The sequence below is a fragment of the Adiantum capillus-veneris genome, chromosome 30, assembly GCF_014529385.1.
Source record: "Adiantum capillus-veneris isolate H3 chromosome 30, ASM1452938v2, whole genome shotgun sequence".
Classification (NCBI taxonomy): domain Eukaryota; kingdom Viridiplantae; phylum Streptophyta; class Polypodiopsida; order Polypodiales; family Pteridaceae; genus Adiantum; species Adiantum capillus-veneris.
In genome coordinates this window covers 58,582,694-58,595,244 of record NC_140960.1, presented here as the reverse complement: position 1 = coordinate 58,595,244, position 12,551 = coordinate 58,582,694, and the positions used below count along the sequence as shown (strand labels likewise).

At 41.7% G+C, this 12,551-nt stretch overlaps 1 pseudogene; it reads left to right on the top strand.

The window, feature by feature from the left end:
* The first annotated feature begins 2,638 nt into the window (after positions 1-2,638).
* Positions 2,639-4,943, top strand: LOC147418025 (uncharacterized; annotated as a pseudogene).
* The last annotated feature ends 7,608 nt before the right edge of the window (positions 4,944-12,551 follow it).

Here is a 12,551-nt window from a genome sequence, read left to right as displayed (position 1 = left end):
GAGATATACTCAAATGTCTGTTTTGACCTAGATCTGACCTGTGAGACATCATACGCGTATAAAGTCTTTTGGATCATACTTAGGATCTATTGTAGCTTTGTGGATTTCCGCAAAGCTTTTGACACAGTGCCGAGAGCCAGACTTATACGCAGACTACAGGACATGGGTGTGCCTACAGAGCTGATATGGGGTATTCTGGCTCTATGCAGGACAATGATGGGGCGGGTACGCACCACTGAGGGAATGTCTAACATGGTCCACTCAACTATTGAAGTAAAGCAGGGATGCCCGCTATCCCCGACTCTTTTTGGGATGTATGTGGATGAGTTTTCAGACTATGTAGAGCGTCAAGGAGACAGGGGGGCTCAGCTAGCACAGACATGGATTCCGTTGTTACTATATGATGATGATATTGTGTTGATTTCTGACTCTCCAGAGGGGATGCAATGTCATTGAATGCTCTGCATACATTTGCTCGTGACAGTGGATTGTCGATAAATCTGGGGAAAACCAAGGTTATGGTGTTCAACACCACACCACAGTGGGTCATGCGGTCAGCACCCACGTTTACGTATGGCCAGGAGACTGTGGAGTACACAGATGCATATACTTATCTTGGGTAGTCTTCGGTGGACCGGTGTTTTCACTAAGGAGAGTATCAGAGACTAGACTGACGAGAGCATATGCAACTTTGGGAGGATTGGAGAGGATGTGTTCGCAAGTTCAGTTTTAGGAAGCGCAAACAAAGCTCTGGCTTTTTGACACTCTAGTGACTCCACCTATGCTCTATGGAGTTCAGGTATGGGGATCCTTAGTAGACCAGCATGGGAGATCTAGCAAAATAGATAAATGGAGATGTATGGAGAGACCTTTGGTCTCTACGATCGCTCGGATGATTCGGGCTAAGGCCTCAGCGCCACATGAGATTATCCGAGTCGAGCTAGCCGTCCCCCCCGCCCGGTGGTGGAGGCATTGACTAGATCAGTATCCTTTACGCACGGCCTATGGGATCTCCCCAGGAACAGGTACTCTCGGCTTGCCCTGGAGTCATCTCGACAACTAGCTCTACAAGGCGATATAGCATGTTGGTATGGACAGATGATAGCATGGTTTCAGTCGCATGGTCTCAACATAGATAGATTACCTTCGTTTCAATACTCTCTGGATGCACCCTCCCTGACTCTCACACGGACAGAGATCACCAAATTCACACGCCAAGATCTGATTCAACTAGATACCAGAAGCACATGGATACAGCCGACACAGGAGTTGGGCACGAAGATGGCCTTCTAAAGAGAGCATCTTCTCCAACTCACGAAGGACGGCTTTGTGACTAGGCCTACATACATGAATACGCACTTATCTCATGGGATAAGATGCGCTATTGGGCAGATACGCACATCCTCACATTAGCTCCAGATCGAGACTGGCCGATTTCGAGGGGTGCCAGCAGGGGCCAGGATATGTCACCTATGTAACCTAGAGCGAGAGACAATTGCACTACACATGTCACTGCCTGGCATACTATGAGATACACGGCCACTTCCATTGCCTGTTCAGAGAAGGTTTCGGGCCTTTTTCTAGAGTCATGAGATACAAGGATCAGAGATGTCTCGGATTGTTCCTGCTAGAGCTGCGCAGACTTAGGGAGAGCTTGCTGAGGACATCAGGGGAAAGACAGTCTCAGAGACGAATCACAAATTTCTTTACACCAGCCAGTGGAGAGTCAATGGAGCAATCATTACAGCAGATCTCAAAGCCTACTCATACTAGAGGTATGCTGCTTGACCGAGCCATTGAGCTTGGCAGATCCAGACGCCCAAGACCCCGGAGGGTCACCCACTACCGACGAAGGCTGCAACAGAAGATACAGATTACCCTAGCTCGACATACAAGACACCCAACCAGAGTACTGACCATGGAGGAGGTCGATGAGATCCGACAGCGACCGATGAGAGATTTCATCTGAACCCACCAACCCACCCCTCCCATCCTTTCTCCTTAGTGTTTTAGTGTTATTTCTTTCTTTGTAAGTTTGTAACTTTGTAATTTCCGTACTCACACATGGTATCAGATTCACCAATTGTAACGTTTTGGTCTCATAGGTCATTTTCGCCTCTTGAAGACGTTAATATAACATTTCATTTCATTTCATTTCTCTCGCACAAAGAGTGGCCAGCTACAAACCTGCAGACACTCCGAGCTACTTCTGGGAACCTGCGAACTGCTTGTGAAGAAGATATTCGAACTACTTCTAAGAGCAATTGAGCAGCGAAGAGTGCTTTTTTTTTTTTTAATTCACTTGGTAGCTTTTCACCTGGAGTTTTTTTATATTGAGCTTTTCATGGCAATAATGTTTTTTTTAAAAAAATAAATCTAATGCCACGGGTGGCTTCTGCGTTCAGATACCGAGCCTTGGGCTCACCAAGTAAAGACAATTTTATAGAAGCATTCTGTCCCCACTTAATCATGCTCTCACACTCCGGTCGCTTGTGCTGCACTGCAGCACCTGCTCGGGGGAGGTCGATGGAGGTGCTGCACATGCATCTTGGGGGACGTGGACGGGGATGCCGCTTTAGGGAAGTACCATTGAGGTCTGTGCCATGGCGTAGGATGAAGAAGCTCTGCGTTTCTGGCCATGGCTGCTACCTTCAATTTTTCTGAGAAGAACGTTGATATGGTTTCTTCCACTGCTGCAGAGCGAAGAACAATGAAAAACGTGCAGGGATTTGTGGCCACTGCTGCAAAGTCAGAAAGGACAGGAGATTTGAAGTTTTGGAAAGTAGGCGCAGATCCATTTGGTGATCGAAAAGCATACCCTATACTTATATGGAACAGGAGAGTGTATGATCTTATACAAGGCTTGATTGAGGATGGGTTGAACCAGGGATACAGTAGATTCATTATCCTTGGAACACCTGGGTCTGGCAAGTCTTTCTTTTCAATTGTGTGGATGCTGAAGCTTGCCACCAAGGGTGGTTGCAAGATAGTGATCAAATTGAACAATGAGGTGCTTTTTATCTTAAGATTTCTGTGACAAGAGCCACCCAACGGCTAGTGGCCCCCTCTCAGCGTTGGATCCCCTTGTTGTGGCTGCTGTAGAGCAGGAAATTAATTGGTTGATAATAGACAGGGAGCAAGGCGCCTGTCTTTATTACCATTGCAAAATTCTCCAAGCTTGCTCAACTAAGCCTTGTAATTTTGAAGAGTTTGGCAAGCATAGTGAGACCTGCTGTTTCTACTTGCCCGTGTGGAGCAAGCAGGAGATAAATGAATTCCTTGATGACTTTGAGGCTTACAGGGATGAATATCAGGCAATGGATGTCAATGACAAGGCTTTTGCACGAAAGCTGTATGACAGATTAGGTGGGGTTGCACGCTATGTTTTGCAAAGGAAGAAATCCTTAGAGGGATTAAAGCGGGTTAAACAGGCTTTACCTAATTTTGCGATGGATGTTGATCCGGCAATGCAAATCTTAGCAGGTGGGTTTGTGCCAAATGTCAGCGATCGAGTTGTGCACATCTTCTGTAAACAGGGAGATTATGAAAATCCAGTTTTTGACTTCGCAAGCAAGCACGTAAAGAAAGTGGCAGTTGAGCAAGTTCAGCTAGCTTCCGATGTCAGAATTGTGGCACTTCTTAAGTCTGTTGTCTATGATAAGTCTATTGGAAGTGTATGGGGATGCTGTTTCCAGGTGCTCGTCCATCGTGTACTGGCTCGTGGTGGCCAAGTATGTGTGAAGAAAGTGATTGAATCAGGTTCTGGGCCAATCCAAAATGTTACCATTGAACCTGATGCTCATCAGGTGGTGATGCTTGATGACATTGGCAAGCTAAAGCAGATCGTAGCTCGTGGAATTTATGTAAAGCCTGAGGATTTAAACTGCAGATTCTTTTATGGGGGAAAACATTATCATCCAGGTGTTTAAGGGGCTATCGGGGAAGCATAGGTATAATGTCAAAGGATTGTTGAAGATTGATAAGTGCTTGCAACGAGAAAGATATGAGTTGTGGTCTTGTGTACCCCAAGAGCTTTTTGACAAAACTAAATACCAGCAGTACATCGGCAAGGATCCTAGTGAGGGCACCAGCGAAGTCTCTGCGAGGGTTGCCTACGGTGGTCGGACTAAGAAATCTTGGAATTCAGAAACTTTGAAGGTGGTTTCCAAGTTTGAGTAGTTTGTAGTGTTAATTGACTACAGGCGTATGTAGGAATGTCGTATCACTTCGTCCATGCCATGCTATACTTGGCACGTATTTTGTTAATTAATCATGTATTTTGTTAGTGTTCAAGAGAATTTCATTTTAATCGCATTTAGTTTCTTAGTAACGAAATGCATATAAATAACAAAACATAAAAGGTAACACCCAACATATCAAATATATTAATTATATATCATTGTCTTTAAACACGTCTAGCATTCCTCTTCAACACCTCGGGCGTCATTTCATATGTTAAGTACTTATTTTGTCTGAAGGTTACTTCTAAAGAGGGAGGAAGGGAGGGAATAAGAATTTCTTAGTGCACACTATCATGGCAAGTGCTTATAGGAAGAGCACTAACAAAATACATGATTAATTAACAAAATACGTGTCAAGTATAGCATGGCATGGATAAGATGATACGACATTCTTACGTACGCATGTAATCAATTAACACTACAAACTACTTAAACTTGGAAACCACCTTCAAAGTTTTTGAATTCCAAGATTTCTTAGTCCGACCACCGTCGGCAGCTCTCGCAGAGACTTCGCTGGTGTCCTCATTAGGATCCTTGCCAGTGTATTGCTGGTATTTAGTTTTCTCAAAAAGCTCTTGGGGTACACAAGATCACAACTCATATCTTTCTCGTTGCAAGCACTTATCAATCTTCAACAATCTTTTGACATTATACCCATGCTTCCCCCATAGCCCCTTAAACACTTGGATGATAATGTTTTTCCTCATAAAAGAACTATCATAGCAAGTACTTATAGGAAGAGCAGGCTATTCTTTTAATTATTTTTGGCAAAGAATGCCTAATTTTGGAAGGAGGGAGAAGAAATAGATTTTGCAATGAGCCTATTGTTAGGTTGGATTCAACATAAACATTGTGTTGGTCTTCATGATCTTTGATTTTGAATTGAGAATACCTCTCTCTCTCTCTCTCTCTCTCTCTCTCTCTCCCCCCCCCCCAAACTCTCTCTCTCTCTCTCTCTCCCCAAATATTAAGAATTTAAAAGTTTAGTTTCTTAGTTTCGTAATGCACAAGTCTGAATTTCAAACTCTGAGAAAAACTTTTCGAACAATCAAAAAACCGAGCGAAACCTAACGAAATGCATATAAATAACAAACCATAAAAGGTAACACCTAGCATATCAAATATATTAATTATATATCATTGTCCTTAAACACGTTTAGCATTCCCCATTTTAGTCGCAGTTTAGTTTCTTAGTTTCGTAATGCACAAGTCTGAATTTCAAACTCTGAGCAAAACTTTCCGAGCAATCAAAAAACCGAGTGAAACCTAACGAAATACATATAAATAACAAACCATAAAAGGTAGCACCCAGCATATCAAATATATTAATTATATATCATTGTCCTTAAACACGTCTAACATTCCTCTTCAACACCTCGAGCGTCATCTCATATGTTAAGTACCTATTTTGTCTGAAGGTTACATCTAAAGAGGGAGGGAGGGAGGGAGGGAGGCAATAAGAATTTCTTAGTGCACACTATCATGGAAAGTGCTTATAGGAAGAGCCGGCTATTCTTTTAATTATTTTTGGCAAAGAATGCCTAATTTTGGAAGGAGGGAGAAGAAATAGATTTTGCAGTGAGCCTATTGTTAGGTTGGATTCAACATAAACATTGTGTTGGTCTTCATTTTGAATTGAGAATACCTCTCTCTCTCTCTCCCAAATAGTAAGAATTTAAAAATTAAATAGCATGATATAAGGTAACTCCACGTCAATTGCTAACCATTTTCAATCAATCTGAGGTATCTCTAGCAGCGTCATGTAGCCACCTTTGCACCCACTTTGCTTAGTCATCCCACCTCTAATTTGTTCCACTTGCTTGCCTTTGTTGTTCCGCTCAAGAGTTGCTCTTGGATCACCATCCACGATCATGATCGCTAGTTCAACTGGTAGTAGCGGTTGCTCACTAGACACCGCATCTCAAAAACTTTGATCGGACTTGCACTACCACCTCAATGACCTCTCATTTTGCATGGCTTTTCCTAACATGGCTATGGATCCATCCCTTGTCACGTCTAGTGCTTTATTCAACGTTGAATCCACTAAGTAGTCCTAGGTCCCGTCCAATGTAAAGAGAATCTATCGCAAGCCTGAAGTTAGACCTATCGGCAGGAGCACGCTAGGTCGGGCAACCATTGAAAGAGAAGAGTGGGTTGGTGACGAGCATCAAGATGACAAGCAGCTTAGTGAGCTTGACGAAAGCGGAGGAGAAGGCTTGGAAGAGGGCGGCATGTGACCACCCTTTCTGCATAACCTTTGAAAGGTCCACGTAGCACACCCTAACTATGATTGGTAACGTCCATCAACAACGAGTCCTCATCACCTTCAACAATGAGAATGAGAGAATTGGTTTTACGCCAAATTCCTGCTAACATATAATACAGATTGATGTGGTATATATGCAGAATGATGCGCGTGTTTGAATTAAAAGGCTTGTCGTAGACGTAATCCTCATAAAAAACTCAAACAAATCCACTCTAAACCAGTCCGCGTCTGCGCGGACTGGTTTAGACAAGAGTTAGGAGGGTCAGAAGGGTTGGCGATGAGTAGCGAGATGCCAAGCTTCTTAGTTCAAGGCGCGATCTGTGAGACCCAAGACCATTGAAAGAGAATAGTGGGTTGGTGATTAGCAGCAAGATTGCAAGCAGCTTGTCTGATCATGTCGTAGTATAAGTTCTCAAAAAAAATCCAAACAAGACCACTCTAAACTAGTCCGCGCCGGGGCGGATTGGTTCAAAAAGGGTTTAGAAGGGTGATCTCTAAGATCTTTTTGATGCGCGGGGCCTAGAGAGAGAGAGAGAGAGAGAGAGAGAGAGAGATCCTTTTTGGTAACTTTGTGAGCCGAATTGGGTACGTGTACAGGAAGCTTTGGTAAGAGCAGGAACAAGTCGCACACTCTGTATCGCAGATGTGAGCGCACCAGCTTCCATATCCAGAAGAGTCTGTGTGCTGCTTGTGCCTATCCTGCCAAGCACATTTGCCATTATAACTGGAGTGTAAAAGCAATCGGGAGAAAAACAAGAGGAATTGGAAGGATGTTTAATTTACGATATCTATCATAGTTTTTCAAAAATAGCTTTAGAGAGGGGACAATGGCTTAGGAGTGTTTGATGTCATTGAGGAAGATGAACGGAGATCCTTTCTCGGGGAGGTGCATTTGAGCTAAACCTTCTTGAGAGGATAGAATGCCATCAAAATTTCTACCTTTGTAGCCATGGAACGCTTTTTCTAAATTGGCCTCTTGTTATTGGATGGTAAATTTTGAGTTTTCTACAGGCCAAGTTTTGTTATTATCAAGCTCTAGTGGTGGTTTCTAACTGTATTAAATGACGATGTAGCTGTCTATTGTGATCTTTTCGAGCTTCTTATATATTATCTTGGGTGACTCTTGAGAGAGAGAGAGAGGGGGGGGGGGGGGGATACTTCAGATAAATAATTCTTTTGGCCATGTCAAGTGAACAAAAGCACTAGTGAAGTAGTTTCTTTGTAACACCATGTTGCATGGTCCATTGTGTGTTCTACATATTCTCTTTTCGAGGTCACTTGTAGTGCTCTAAAAAAACCTAGGTTTAGTGTAATCCTACCTACAAATTTTGGATAGGTGACAGGCCATCAATTTAAAAACTGCTTGCTTAAGTTTCTAAGAAATGTTGTGGTTTCTCTTGTTGATTTTGCAAAGAATTACAGCTTCAAAGTGCAGAACGAGATCCGATACATGCATTGATGGTCAACACATGTAACCATATTGGTGCACATCTCTTATATCATGAATTCAATAGGAGCTGTTGAGAAGACTCTACATTTTTACATATCAAATGATAAGCTCCATGACATGTGACAATTGGATGAAACAACAAGGACACAGTTTGCGTTATCATTGGCCCATGGTAAGATGGTGCCGCTTCACAATTCAAGGCACGACAACCACACTATTATGTACCCAGGTACTATCAATTGACAGGATTGCATATGATGCATAACTTCTCCCCTTCAAGACATGGAAAAGGAGAGCATGATAGTGTAGGTGCTATTACCAAGAGAGCTCATACGCATGAAGAGCTAAAACTCGATGGCTGGTCGATGAAGTGTGCGGCTGATGTGGTCAATTTTTTTGAACACGAGATTTTAGCCAACAAGAGAAGGTGGGAGTGTCGTCACAAAGAGGGTGTTTTGGTTGGTTTCACTAAATGAGGTGCTACATCCTCCTTTTCCATGTTTGCTTCAGGACATGGAAAAGGAGAGCATGATGGTGCAGGTGTTGTTATTAAGAGAGCTCTTATGCATGAAGAGCTAAAACCCGATGGCTGGCCAATGAAGTGTGCGTTTGATGTGGTCAATTTTTTGAACGCGAGGTTTCATCCAACAAGGGAAAGTGGGAGTGTCAGCACAAAGAGGGTGTTTTGGTTGGTTTCATTGAATGAGATGCTACATTCTCCACTATGGGATTGTAAATTAATTGTAGGCTCACGCTCATTCCATTGTGTTCACGACTACTCAACGTATAATCCATGTGATGTGCGTTTTTGGACGCTGTCATGCTTTTGTGATCCATGTGTGAATGGGCATTGGAGGAGATGTAATAATAAGCAGCACATTGAAGAATGGAAAAATGTCTCCATCGGCCATTGACAGAGTCGATACAAGCAGATACTTATGAGGATAAGGATGATGAGCAGAACTACAATTATTTATTTTCCTCTTAAACGAGTCAAGATTTAAGCATGCCTATGTATGAAGGAGACCGTGAGGTTTTGGGCCAATTACTGTCTATTGGGGTTAACTTTGTAGTGAAGGCAGTCGAGGAGAAAGAGGACTACTACCTTCTGAAGTGCACAAAAACCATGTACTAAGCACCAAGAGTATTGAAGGACCTTAGGCATAACAAGATCATAAAAGGTGGTGAGGGTTTGTACTTGGCCCCAGGTTGAGAGCAAAGTTGATACCTATACCCTTCTGAATCAAAAGCCATTGATGATGATCTACTCCCATCTAGTTAGAGCCATATGGTTACCCATGGAGGCTATTCTTGGCCTGCATAACCACTTCAACTTATCCTCAAAGATATATGAGAATATCTACGATAGTATGCCATATGAAGAAGGAAGTGGGTAGGAGGGGATCCATACAGTGTTTACCTCAACTACAATTCCACCATAGCCAACAATTGTAATCCTCTTGAATAGAATCTTACTTGAGATCAGTACTCTCTAATGCCATTGCTGTGTTATCAATTTGGTACTCTACAATACCAAACTGTGGTACTCCACAGTACCAAAGCTAGTACTCTATATTACAAAACTTTGGTGTTGTGCTTTATATGTTTTAGCTGAATGATGTGTTACTATAGCACTAAATTTTGGTACTGTGCTTTTTTCATTTCATTTGACTATTGTAGTCCCAAATTTGATACTCTAACATAACCAATTTGATACTCTATACTACCCACCTTTGGTACTATATGCTACCTTTACAATTATTCAATTACTATTCTGTTATACAGTACCAATCTTTGGTGGTAATATGCCACCAGATTGGTACTGTAGTATCAAATCTTATATTGTGCTAAATGGTTTTAAGTGACAATTGTGAACAATTCTTTTGCAGCCAGAGTTATAAAGCCAAAAATAGTTTGATACAAGTACCATTTTTGGTACTCTACAATAACATCCCCTTCCTCTTACTCACCCTCCCCTCACTTGCTCTCATCATCTCTCTCCCCTTGCTTCCTGTCGTCCTTTTCCTTCCTCTCATCCGGCCTTGAAGAGGAACTACTAACCTAACAACAGCTCCCACTTGTCACTAACTTCAAAGTCACCGTTGTCACCAAATAGTAGCAAAAAAGTACCTAAGAAGTAGCAAGAAAAAGTACATGTACAAAAAGCTAAAGTGCACTAGTAAAATATTTCAGGGGACCAAGATACACGCGCAATGATGATTTTCATAATTTTCATGAAAATTCCAAAGGCAATGTTCAAGCTTACAAAAATCTTTACACATCAAGGGGCTCAAAGCGGTACAAATACCCCTCCAAAGATACAAAGTAGTTAGCAACATATAAGGAAATGTCATCCTTGACGTCAAACAATGGTGTGCATTTGCTGTAATTAAGCAGTGGGAAACTTCTCATCTAGCCATCCACAGATCCATGGAAAAATGACCTCCATAAGATACCTTGACTTTTTTGGGTCATAATATTTTGTCTCATATGATTGAATGGAGCAACACGAGTCGTAATCATTCTTCAAGGACTTGTATCTTGTGTCGTCCATAAGGAGGGTGTTTGCTTCATTGAATTGTGGATGCTTGCGACACACTCTTCTTAGGAGTTTTAGAAAAATAGGCTTGTCGCCGAACTCCTCCAAAAGTGTTGGCACATCTCTGAGTGTGGGAGCCCACATCTCACATTGAGACTAGTCAAAAATATCTATGACAAATAAACTAAGCAGATAGAACATCTATACAAATAAGAGTACTAAAGCAACAAACAGTACATAGAAGTGACACAGTACCAAACTTCGTACAACACAGTACCAAAGTAGCAAAGAACCAAAGTACAAAAGAGTACAAAATTGTGTACATAGTACTAGACACAGTACCAAAGTACCATAGAACCAAAGTACCAAAGACACAATCAGTAGCAAATTATGTACACAACAATAAATAGTACCAAAGTACCATATAGTACAAGAATGGGTACAAATCAGTAGCAAAGTGTAAAACAATACCAAAATCTATAAAGCCATTTTGAAAGTTAAAGGATAAATACATAAAGAGAGGTCTTTTATCTTTATCAATTCAGGGAAGCAAGCATTCATTATGGCCATCAAATTCTTCCTTTGGTTGCGTGACCAGAGAATCGTGTAGGATTGCTTCCTTAAGTTCATGATGAAGTTGTTCACATCAGGTCTGACCACACAATATTTGAATCAGGAGACTTGCACACCTCGGGACCTACATCCTGTAGGTAATGGGATATTCCACAAACCTTTGGGTTTTCATCACAATCCTTTAGTAGCACTCCATTGACATCCAAAACAACAAGATGCCTATCACTCCCCATTACATCTAATGGCATTGATATATCCATTTGTTCTTCATTTAGCCACCAAGTATCCCTAGTTGTAGTACCACTAAACTATATAAGTAGAATAATGTAGCCTTTTTGCAATAGCAAAGTTGGACATTAGGCACCATAAAAGTTTACCAATTTTTCACACTAGGACATGACAATTTACAAATACATTGATATATTTCAAGAGTAGAGTGACATAATGCCAAAAGCATTGACATAAGCAAAATGGGCTAGTATTTCATATTAAGCTAGAAGCAAGTACAAAATGTTGTCACAACAGCTACTTTTTGTAGGTTTGTCGCTTGAGACCACAACCAGCGGGGCACTTTCTAGATTTCACATTGAAGAGTTGGGAGAGGGTGGTGGAGTCGATGCTATCACCTGTTTCTAAGGGCATCACATAAGGCTACCACCGAGAGGACCTCAACTGCCACCTCTTCAATCGACATTTCTTTGTTAATCTTCTTGCCTTCGTCACAATCTCCATTTCCACAACTTCCTCAATCAGATCACTTGCCCCTTCTTGGTTCTCATGATGTCCCCTTTCCTCTTTACCCTGTTTAACCCTCTCCTGCACTTCGTCTTTCAATTGATCTTCTCCCAAGCTTGACTTCACAATATCCTCATCCCCTTTCCCTTTTACTATGCTAGCAACAAGGTCTTGTAATATATCCTGCGCTTTAGCTTTCAGCTGATCTTCTCTCAAGCTTGAATCTACATTAGGCTCAGCCCCTTTCCCTTCCACTATGCTAGCATCAAGGTCTTGCAGTATTTCCTGCATTTCAGCTTTCAGTTGATCTTCCAAGCTTGAGTCTACAACAGCTCATCCCCTTTCCCTTTCAATGTGCCAACATCAAGGTCTTATAGTATTTCCTGCAATGACTTGTAAGGATCTTCAGGAACATGTGAGTCACATTTGACTTGCTATCCTTTCCATCCACTCGGGTGTTGTCATGTATGTCCACATCAAAAGATCCTCTACCTACATATACACGAAGATGAAAGACAAGATTGAATCATCAATCTAAATAATATAAGCATAGTGTCCAACACAACACCCCACTTAATCTTCAATAATGACGTCCCTGACACCCAGGCCTTTGCCTCCGAAGGGATTGCAGTTTTACAATGTGAATTCATGCAAATATATATTTTTTGCAAGCGTACCAACCACCACACTAGAAGATATAGCATATATAAGAAATTTTAGTTGAATAAAGATATGATGTACCTTACT